We start from the raw sequence: 11,502 nt of genomic DNA on the forward strand, positions 1-11,502 counted from the left end.
CATCTGCCGATATGGTTTGCCAAGGAAGATTATCACGGACAACGGCACCAACCTGAATAACAAGATGATGGGGGAAATGTGCGAGGAGTTTAAAATCCAGCATCACAATTCCACACCCTACTGGCCAAAGATGAATGGAACCGTGGAAGCGGCCAATAAGAATATCAAAAAGATTATCCAAAAGATGACCGTGTCATACAGAGATTGGCACGAAATGCTCCCATTCGCGTTACACGGTTATCGAACTTCAGTACGAACGTCAACTGGGGCAACGCCGTTCTCATTGGTATATGGGATGGAGGTTGTGTTACCGTTTGAGGTAGAAGTCCCGTCATTAAGGATCTTGGCAGAATCCGGATTAAAGGAGTCAGAGTGGGCTCAAACGCGCTATGACCAGCTCAACCTCATTGAGGTTAAGCGCTTAACGGCCATGAGTCATGGGCGCTTGTACCAGCAAAGAATGAAGAGTGCATTCGACAAGAAGGTACGCTTGCGCAAGTTCCATGAGGGAGACCTTGTGCTAAAGAAAATGTCCCATGCTGTCAAGGACAATCGAGGAAAATGGGCCCCAAACTATGAAGGGCCTTTTGTTGTGAAGAGGGCTTTTTCCGGAGGAGCCCTGGTGCTTACCAACATGGATGGCGAAGAGCTACCTTCACCCATGAATTCTGATGTCGTCAAGCGATATTATGCTTAGAATCTGGGGCAATTAAGGATGTCGCTGCATGTTCTTTATCTTTATGTGTTTTCTGGATTTCCCCCAGGGATTCCCCGTCTACTGTATCTCTCGTTACAATCTTTCAAAGAAATGAACGTGGATTCGAGGCTTTAGTCCTCACGTTGGTTTCAAACCTTGCGTTAATTTGTGATCACCTGAGCCCTTCCGCTCAGTTCATGGGATGCCCCAAGTGCTTAATTAAAATTGAACCTAAACCAACTTTCACTAAAATTTGCTGCGTTTGAAAACATTCATGCATACGCATACGCATGCATATTGTTGTGGTAAAACAGGGGCAGGATCATCTTGAGCTACCTTCTGGGGTGGGGACAAAACATGAACAGCAGAAACCAATCAAGGTAAGACAACGACGCGGTCAAGATTGGCCATACCTGGTTGTTTATTACTTGCAGGTACTTAGGAACGGATGCAAGTGGGGATGGGGTCACAACCGACCGATCGTTGCCCCTTCTCTGCGCTAAACAAGCAGAGAACGCCGCGCAAGGCAGCCCAGTATCCTTTGGATTCGCAGTATTTTACTACCATTGTTTGTTTTTAGTAATTAACGCCTAATTCTAACTTGAGTAGGCTCAAATAGGCAAAACACTGATCCATAAGGAAGGAGGGGACATGGTTAATGTTCCTCTCAAAAAAAAAAAAAGTGCAGGTTAGCTCGCCTGGGCGAGCAACCCCTGCACCAAAATATAAAAGTGACGAAAGGGGGAACGTTTTTGCATTCAAAAACTTCTTTTCCCCCCTTTCAAAAGCCATACCCACGGAATTTACGAGTTTGCAGCCCTAGGATCTCTACTTTTCGCATTCTTCGATTCTGTTTTGCGCTTTTATTCATCACCAACAAGTAAGTATTCCATCCTTAAGCTTTCTAGCTTTTCCTTGGTGTATTTTGATCTCCTTTTGGTGCTCTAAATTGTGGAAATGTGCTCAAATATGTGGGGCAATTTTGGTTTGTTTTCTTGCTTGATTGGTTTGAATTAGGGGTTTGTATGAGATGGCCCTAGGCCTATAATGCATTTTGAAGCAATGGGACATGCCACATTGTCCCCGTTCTCTTGCTATTAATGCCTAAACGCGCGCCCACCAAGTGTTCGGTGAAATGCCTCAATGGCATTAGCGCGTGATTTTCGTAGGGAAACAACCCATGGGGCATTTTGGTTGGCACATATTTTCTATTTTTTGGGACATGCATTCAGTTCCGAAAGGGCTAGAGTAATTGCCCCACATATATCCTAGGCCTAGGAACCAAAGTTTTTATGCAAAAGAACACAAGAGCAGTACATATTGGGTAAAGTTACCCTTTTTGGCCGGCAATCAGCTATGAGCCACGCTACAATAATTTCCCTACGCCTAGATGTTTAGGAACTTTGCTCATCATAAATGTGTAGGTTTAGAATAGGTAGCAAAATACCTTTGGCAATTTACACTTTGGGTGTGGTAGCAAAATACTTGGATGTATGTACATGTAATTTTTGGTAGTCAAAATGTCTCACAAAAAATATATATATGTTGCATGTTATGTAAAGAAAATGCCTTACAAAAATACCTTTTAATTTGAATACAATTTTAGTCAGCAAAAGGAAATATACTTGAATTTGCATGCGGCTTTAGGTAGCAAAAACACTTGAATAAAGCATGAAATGTAGCACCTTATTGTGTAGATAGCCAAGATTCATCACAAAGTTTGTATATGCATAGGTATTAGAAATACCAGAATGTGCACGTGTGCAATTTTTGGTAGCCAAGATGCTTTGAGTATGCATGTATGTAAATTTAGCCAAGGAAATGCATGTGATGTAGGTAGCAAATACACCTTGGAAGTACATATAAATAATCTAGGTAACGAAGGTGCCTTGATTGTGCATGGGTGCATTTTTCTTAGTTAGAAGAATATCTTGTGCGAGTGAATGTTCGTAAGGAAGTATGTGCATGAGTTTGCTCTAAATTTACATTGATGTTTGTGTTTATTGGAGGAGGTTGTATGCCATTTTTGTTTTAAGAGTAGCATTTCTTGGTAAAACTACCTTTCCAAATGTTTGCCTTCGCAGAAAATGGCCCCGAGGAAGCTTGCCTCAAAGAGGTCCAGGAAGGACAAGGCGGCCGAAGGAACTAGTTCCGCTCCTGAGTATGACAGTCACCACTTTAGGAGCGCTGTACACCAGCAGCGCTTCGAGGCCATCAAGGGATGGTCATTTCTCCGGGAGCGACGCGTCCAGCTCAAGGATGATGAGTATACTGATTTCCAGGAGGAGATAGGTCGCCGGCGGTGGGCATCACTGGTTACCCCCATGGCCAAGTTCGATCCAGAAGTAGTCCTTGAGTTTTATGCCAATGCTTGGCCAACAGAGGAGGGCGTGCGTGACATGAGGTCCTGGGTGAGGGGTCAGTGGATCCCGTTCGATGCAGATGCTATCGGCCAGCTCCTGGGATATCCGTTGGTGCTGGAAGAGGGCCAGGAGTGCGAGTATGGCCAGAGGAGGAACCGGTCTGATGGGTTCGATGAGGAGGCCATCGCCCAGTTGCTATGTATACCGGGGCAGGATTTTGCTCGGACTGCTGCAGGGAGGCGAGTGCGAATTATGCGCACCAACATGACCACCCTGACTCAGATATGGATGACTTTGCTGCTCAACAACATCCTGCCCACCGACCATAATTCTGACCTCCCCCTACCGAAGTGTCAGCTGGTGTACGCCATCCTGACGCGGATGAGCATCCATGTGGCTCAGTTAATCGCTGATGCCATCTATATTTTTGCAGGTATGGCGCCTACCAGGCGCCTACCAGGCACCTTTGGATCCAGATAAGTCCAACAGGGCCCTGGGATTTCCCGCGCTGATCACAGGACTCTGCCAGTCGTTCGGAGTCCCCGTGGCACCTACCAAGTTGATTCGGCCGCCCATCACCCGGGCTTTTATTGAGAAGTACTGCACCCAGAGATAGGCTCAGGGGAATGCTCCACAGGCCGCGGGCGCGCCACCACCACCTCATCAGGCTGGCCCGGCTGAGTCATTTGACATGGAGCAGTATTTACGGCATTTGGTTCGCCAGCAGGCGGCCAACCACTGGGCACATGTACAGACCCATGATTGTCTGTACCAGCTGAGCCTCAGCATGCAGAGCCAGGGCTTCGCTTCTTTTTCATGCCCTACTCCAGACCAGTTCAGGGCAGAGGTCGCATGGCCCGGGGATTGGCCCAAGGCCCAAGCAGGAGAGGCGCCCCCAGAAGCTCCCGGCAATGGAGAGGAGGCCCATGAGGACGAGGAGATGGCCGATTTGCTTGACTTCTTGGGAGGGAGTGGAGCTACATGACTGGGAGATCCCCAGATTCATGTTTTCTTTCATATTTCTTTTATCATTTTTATGTTTTTTTGACTTGAGAGACTAATGTTTGTTTTTGTTGTTTCGATTGTCATTTGTACAGCGCATACATTTTTGTTTGGATTGTTGCGTTAGTGTTTATATCATTACTATCAATGATATTTGAAATTCTGGAACCGTGTAGAGTTCTTCGTTTAGGAACATCGTCCAAAAAAATAAATAATAAAACAAACAAAAATCATGATAAAAATAAAAAATAAAAAAAAATGAAAAAGAGAGGAAAAAGAAAATAGAAATAAGTTGTTTAGCTGAAAAACCGACATGCTTTTGAAAAGAGATGACTTCCAACTCTTCTTTGGGAAATTCGCCGATCATAGCTAGTTTTTGAAAAATGTGTGTACACCTGAAGGGTGAATGCTGTGAAATTTTCCTGAGTACCCGAAATGGACTCGGATGAATGCACAAATTGATAAAAGAACATATTTTGGAAACATTGGGTTGACTAAAATAGAGGAAATGAATCCTGAGCCCTAGCATCACATGACCATAAAAATTTGACACTTGAGTGTCCACATAGGTGCATGCATGACCAGTTTTGCATAAAGTTTCCAAATCATCATTTTTGCATTTGTGTCATGGAAATAATGTGGGGCATCCCTTTTTATCCTTGAACCAAACCCAAACCCTGACATGTATCATGTCTGTCCATTCTACAAGCCTTGAGCCAAAATCCTAACTTACCATAAACCTTGACCCAGGGTGAGAATGTCAATCCTTACCCTCGGAAGCGAAAAAAGAAGAGAAGGAAAATTTCCAATCAAAGAGAAAAAAAGAGAAGGAAAATTTCCAATCAAAGAGAAAGCAAAAAAGGAGAGAAGGAAAATTTCCAATCAAAGAAAAAAGAGAGGAAAGGAAATTCCCAACCAAAGAATGGGAGAAAGTAAAAAGGAAGGAAAGAAAGGTCCTGATCAAGGATCGAAAGAAAACAGAAGAAATGTGCAGAAAGGTCTTTGGACCAGACAATATCTGAAAAATATAGAATTGTCACCAAATGAACAAAAAGAAGGAAAGGAAACCACGACCTAAAGTGGTCTTCTCCCTTTAATTACCAACCAAAATCCTTTGCGTCGGCGACTTTTTCGCCCCGCACTAAACAAAAACAAAAAAGGAAAAGGCCAAAAACACACAAAAGCCGAAAAAAAAAACCACCAAAAGAACCCATTCCCAAGGGAAGTCCTATTGATCCATGATCACGCATGTAATTTTTGATTTGATAGGAAATAATTTGCAAAGTCAAGTCATGACATATCTATGGTTCGGAATTAGGATGAAACACTTACCTGTGCGAGATTGATACACTCTGAGTGATTTTCTTCTATTTTTGTTGAACCCGGTGTTTCCTCTAAATGGTCATTTAGAAACGAAATGCTAAACATCCAAAATCTCATTTATGGTTATGGGGGGTTTCATCAGCAGACTCTCCTTCCCCGGTAGACGCATTGTTTTTCACTCCAAAAAGCATATGCTGCTCTAATCAGTTGGAATATTTGTCTCTTTACTAAAGCATGATTGCATTTTAGTAGAGAAAACACCGAGACTTTTTCAAGTCTCACAAGTTATCCAGAACTACGTAGGTCTGAGTTCCTCATTTGAGGATACGTAGGAGCAAAAGCCTTGCTTTTGTCGACCACACCGCTTTTTGTTACCATGACCCAAGAGCTGGTAGCCCGCGGAGACACCTTACGGTTATCCGCACCTCATCATTCAGTGACCCCAAGTGTGATTGATGAGCAGAGGCCAATGTGGTCATCTGCGCCCTTTCCGAAGATGTCAGCATCTTTCGGTGGAGACTTTTTCAAGTCTCACAAGTTATCCAGAACTACGTAGGTGTGAGTTCCTCATTGGAGAATACGTAGGAGCAAGAGCCTTGCTTTTGTCGGCCGCCCCACAATCTCTGCCATACTGACCCTGAGGTCATATGACATGCGGAGACAAATTATGGTCATTCCGCACACCTTTTTGCCATTCAGACACAGTTGTGTCCGATGGCACGCAGAGACAAATTATGGTCATTCTGCGCCCTTTTGTCATCCAAAGGCGGCGGGCCCGATGACATGCAGAGACAAATTATGGTCATTCTGCACACCTTTTTGCCATTCAGACACAGTTGTGTCCGATGGCACGCAGAGACAAATTATGGTCATTCTGCGCCCTTTTGTCATCCAGAGGCGGCGGGCCCGATGACATGCGGAGACAAATTATGGTCATTCCGCACACCTTTTTCCATTCAGACACAGTCGTGTCCGATGGCACGCAGAGACAAATTATGGTCATTCTGCACCCTTTTGTCATCAAGAGGCGGCGGGCCCGATGACATGCGGAGACAAATTATGGTCATTCCACACTCCTTTTGCCATTCAGACACAGTCGTGTCCGATGACATGCGGAGACAAATTATGGTCATTCCGCACACCTTTTTCCATTCAGACACAGTCGTGTCCGATGGCACGCAGAGACAAATTATGGTCATTATGCACCCTTTTGTCATCCAGAGGCGGCGGGCCCGATGACATGCAGAGACAAATTATGGTCATTCTGCGCCCTTTTGTCATCCAAAGGCGGCGGGCCCGATGACATGCAGAGACAAATTATGGTCATTCCGCACACCTTTTTGCCATTCAGACACAGTTGTGTCCGATGGCACGCAGAGACAAATTATGGTCATTCTGCGCCCTTTTGTCATCCAGAGGCGGCGGGCCCGATGACATGCGGAGACAAATTATGGTCATTCCGCACACCTTTTTCCATTCAGACACAGTCGTGTCCGATGGCACGCAGAGACAAATTATGGTCATTCTGCACCCTTTTGTCATCCAGAGGCGGCGGGCCCGATGACATGCGAAGACAAATTATGGTCATTCCACACTCCTTTTGCCATTCAGACACAGTCGTGTCCGATGGCACGCAGAGACAAATTATGGTCATTATGCACCCTTTTGTCATCCAGAGGCGGCGGGCCCGATGACATGCGGAGACAAATTATGGTCATTCCGCACACTATTTGCCATTCAGACACAGTCGTGTCCGATGGCACGCAGAGACAAATTATGGTCATTCTGCACCCTTTTGTCATCCAGAGGCGGCGGGCCCGATGACATGCGGAGACAAATTATGGTCATTCCGCACCCCTTTTGCCATTCAGACACAGTCGTGTCCGATGGCACGCAGAGACAAATTATGGTCATTCTGCGCCCTTCGTCAATCGCGGCCGACAAGCCCGTTGACACGCGGAGATTTACATCATCTTCCGCACTTACAAGATCTGTCATACTGACTTTTGAGCCACGCTGACGGGCGGAAATACCCGAGTGGTTATCCTATAAACATTCTTTTGCTATCTGTAAGACAGAACGCTTGATAGCATGCAGAGACTGACATCGTCTTCTGCACCTTTTGTTCCCCTGGGAACAAGTCATTTGCATGCGGAAATTTTATGGTCACCCGCGACTCTCGTCAACCGAGAGGAACGAAATTAGTGTCTTATCTTTACTTTCCTTTTATCTCCAATAAAAGACAAGTAAAGAGGGGCAACTGTCATACCCTAATTTCGTCCGGGGACCTTTGCTTGATGACATGTAACTTTTGTTTGGTCCTTGTGAGGTGCTTGGCACCCATCATTAGGCAATTTGTGAAATTCCGGGACATGCCGGAAAACAAAAGAAAATATTGATGCACAATCCGTAAGGTTCCGTGACACACCGGAAATCAAATGGAAGCATCGTTGCACAATTAGTGAGGTTCCGTAATATTCCGTAAGTCAAAAAGGGGATGATTATGTAATCCACAAGGTTCCGTAACATTACGGAAAGAAAACAAGTATCGTTACGAAATTCGTAAGTTTCCGTAACTTTACGAAAAAAGAATCACCAAAAAAAGGCAGGGGGTGTACTTAGTAAAAATGGGGGTGCAAATAGCAACCAGGCCCACTTGGGCCCTCCAAAAGATTCCTCCATAAGGCTGTTGCTTCTGGAGGAAGCAACCCTGCTCGCCTGGGCGAGCTGGGTGGCAAGCTTCTCCCCCAATTTTCTATAAATAGGGGGAGAAGTGAAGTGAAACAGGGTTCAGCCCCTTAGGCACTTCTCTCTCTTTCGAATTTGCTTGGAAAAATTGTTTCCGTGTAGAAAATCCAAGCCGAGGCGCTTCCGAAACGTTTCCGTAACATTTCCGTGAGGAATTTCGCGAAGGTTTCGACCGTTCATCGACGTTCTTCATTCGTTCTTCATCGTTCTTCGATCTTCAACGGGTAAGTACCTCGAACCAAGCTTTTCAATTCATTTTATGTACCCGTGGTGGTCCACATTGTGTTTCGTGTATTTTTATTCTCGTTTCATTTACTTTTTATACCCCCTTTTGACGTGCTTAAGCCATTTTATTTAAGTCATTTCTCGCTTAACCTAAAAATAAAATAAATTTCCACCGATCGTTTGAATTGTATTATCCGTTAACTTCGGTTAAAATGAATTCCGGCCGTTCGGTCGTGTCGTAACCACGTTGGAAATCAAAAAAGAGGTAAAATAATAATATAATAATCAAAAAACGTCTTTTAGTAAAATAAAGCGGAAAATCAATCGGACGTTTTCTCTTTGGGATTTCTCATTCTTAATTGAATTGACTAATAACTAAAGTGAAACTAAGACTAAAATCAATTCGCCTAGTCAAGCTCGTCCATAAAAATAGGTTTTTGAAGTTTATCATTTCAATTTCTTACTAAGTAAAATGGATCATTTTCAAGGTCCAACGCCTTAAAATGATCACCTTTTAAGTAAAAAAGAATCACTTGATAAGAAAGAACTACGTAGGTCTGATCTCCTCATCGCAATTGAGGAATACGTAGGAGCAAAAGGAAACACCCTTGTCGACCACAAAAAGAGAAAAAAATATAAAAAAGGTATAAAGGATATAAAGACATAAAAAGGGAACATAAAAATCAAGGTCATGTTTGCACATTCGATTAAAGGCTGCCGTCCCTTAGGACGGACGTGTGGGGTGCTAATACCTTCCCCGTGCGTAAATACAACTCCCGAACCTTTCACTTAAAAGTTCGTAGATCACGTCTTTTCCGATTTTTTCGATGTTTTCCTCAAATAAACGTTGGTGGCGACTCCGCGCGTATTCCTTTCGTGGAACACGCATCCCACGAGTCACGCGTCGCCCTCCCGCCAAAGGGTAGGTTGCGACAGAAGGACTAAGGCTAAAAGGTAGTCACAAATGAACTAGCTTAGAGTGCATAAGGAAGAGGTTGCAGCCATCTCCTTCTTCACTTTAATTCAAGTTTGCCTCACCAATCCTATGCCTTCACAAAAGTGTGTGTACGATGTGGTGTGGTCTGAATTAATTTAATTTTTTAATTTGTGATATGAAAATTGGAAAGTCATGTGAATGACACATGTTATGTGGTTTGGAAGGGATGTGCTTATCTGCAATGGTTAGTGCTCTGTCTCTCTAGATGACCTCTCAGTTTAACCATACCCACTAGACACAGTTGCAAGGACATTTTTGCCTTCAATTATTAAATTAGTACCATCTTTTATGTATATAGTTGTTACATCAACTATACAATACAGTAGTAAATTATTATTACTGTCTCTTACGACATACTCTAAATAACATAATAGAACTCAAGCATTGCCTCTCCTAGATCAATCATTTTTCATTCGTTACTTTCCACTCTGACTTAAGTCTGAGATTATCCACTGATCAATCTGAATAACATTTAAACTAAAATATTCCAGGAGAAAGTATAAGTTTTGAAGGGCTATTGAATTTTTATAACCTTTATATACATCCTCTTGTTTGTTTAATAATTTCATAGGTAAGCAAGAAAGAGAAGGGGCAGAATTCTCTGTGTCACTCTTTGATTTTAAAAGAGGCCACTTATAATGAACATCAATGCCTGCAAAATTCTGGCCTATTCAAAACCAGCTGCAAAATCAATAAAAAATGCATAAAATAAGATTATCAAACTTTTCCCGATAAGCAACTTTAGGGAATTCATTCCAAACTATTATTATAAAAGTGAACTCAACTGTGCAAAGGTTGATATTTAACATGAAACTGGTGCACACACAAATTCATTGAACTAAAAACCTTAATTGCAATACCAACAAACTAGAACAGATTAATGAATAGGTAGCATAAATCAATAGTGTCGCAGCTGAGAAAATAGACTTGCTCAAAGTGCCATCTCAGCCTGCAAAGCTGCCAATTCATCTTCCTCGGCAGTGGGCTTTGAAGACACAAGGCGAGTGGGTTGCAGCCAGCTGGAACATGCACTAGAGCAGCTGGAGCTCTAGTTGTAGGCTGAAGAAGTTGTTCTTCCAATTCAACACCCTCTAGGTCTTCAAGTTCTGCTTCCAATTCATCCTGAATGGCAAACAATTTCAGATTTCAGAATAATGCCCAGATATGTCAGATACTTTGTAGTTATGTTCAATAACTAAAAAGATAAAAAAAATATCTCATTTGCATAGAGTACAAATAAAGTTAAAATTTGAGAAAATGACCTCATCAAAGTCAGTAGCTGCATCGATTGGAGTAGACAATGCTTCCTGAATTTGTTTCATGTTCTTTGTCTATTTGTTGATCTCGTCCATAGTCTTTTCAACATCATCAATGTTCCTAAAAAATAAATATCAAAACTCAACAATGCCACAATTAGCAAATCATTAAGATGCATTAAACAATACAACTGTATATCCGTGAAGATTTTCACATCATAAAAAATACGATAAACTTGCCAATTTTTAAAATAGCCTAAAACAAAGATGTAAAATATAGAAGAGCATATTAAGGATGAATTCACTAATATACATATGTTTCTTTTTGCATAGCCCTCATAGCAGTGGCTCCAGTTCTTAATGCATCAACACTTTTGTGGTAGCCTTGGCACCTTCCAACATTATCATTTGTAACACAAATTATAAGCTTGAGATATAAATGATACTCCAAACACTGAATCATTATCATACTCATTTGTAAGAACTAGATCAGAATGGATGCTAGGACTAGAAAACCCAAGAACTGATCCATCCAATCCTAAAAAATAAAATATAAAAAAATAGATAAAAAATTGAAACACCAGTCCTGAACAAGCTAACCCATGTGAACTAGTCATTGCTCACAGGACTGATAGAGCAGGTCCCTTTTATTTTATTTTGAATTTTTTTTAAAAATTTCTTTATATCATTTGATTATTTAGTTCCCAATTTATATCTTAAAGAAAACAAAGAAATAATAGGTGGTAGCTTAAGGTGTTTGTTTTAGGCTTTGTTTGGATGTGTTGATGATGAGGGGTGTAAAGGGAGGTTTTATAGGTGTGTTGTCAATCAGTTGACCACTACTCTGTGTAACTAATATATAGCTCTTTTTTTAACTGCACCCCTTGTACT

The 11,502-nt window shown here is 42.4% G+C and overlaps 1 pseudogene; it reads right to left on the minus strand.

Moving 5' to 3' along the window:
* Nucleotides 1–10,252: 10,252 nt before the first annotated feature.
* LOC114387486 lies at nucleotides 10,253–11,019 on the minus strand (annotated as a pseudogene).
* Between the last annotated feature and the right edge of the window lie 483 nt (nucleotides 11,020–11,502).

This window comes from Glycine soja, chromosome 15 (assembly GCF_004193775.1).
Source record: "Glycine soja cultivar W05 chromosome 15, ASM419377v2, whole genome shotgun sequence".
Taxonomy (NCBI): domain Eukaryota; kingdom Viridiplantae; phylum Streptophyta; class Magnoliopsida; order Fabales; family Fabaceae; genus Glycine; species Glycine soja.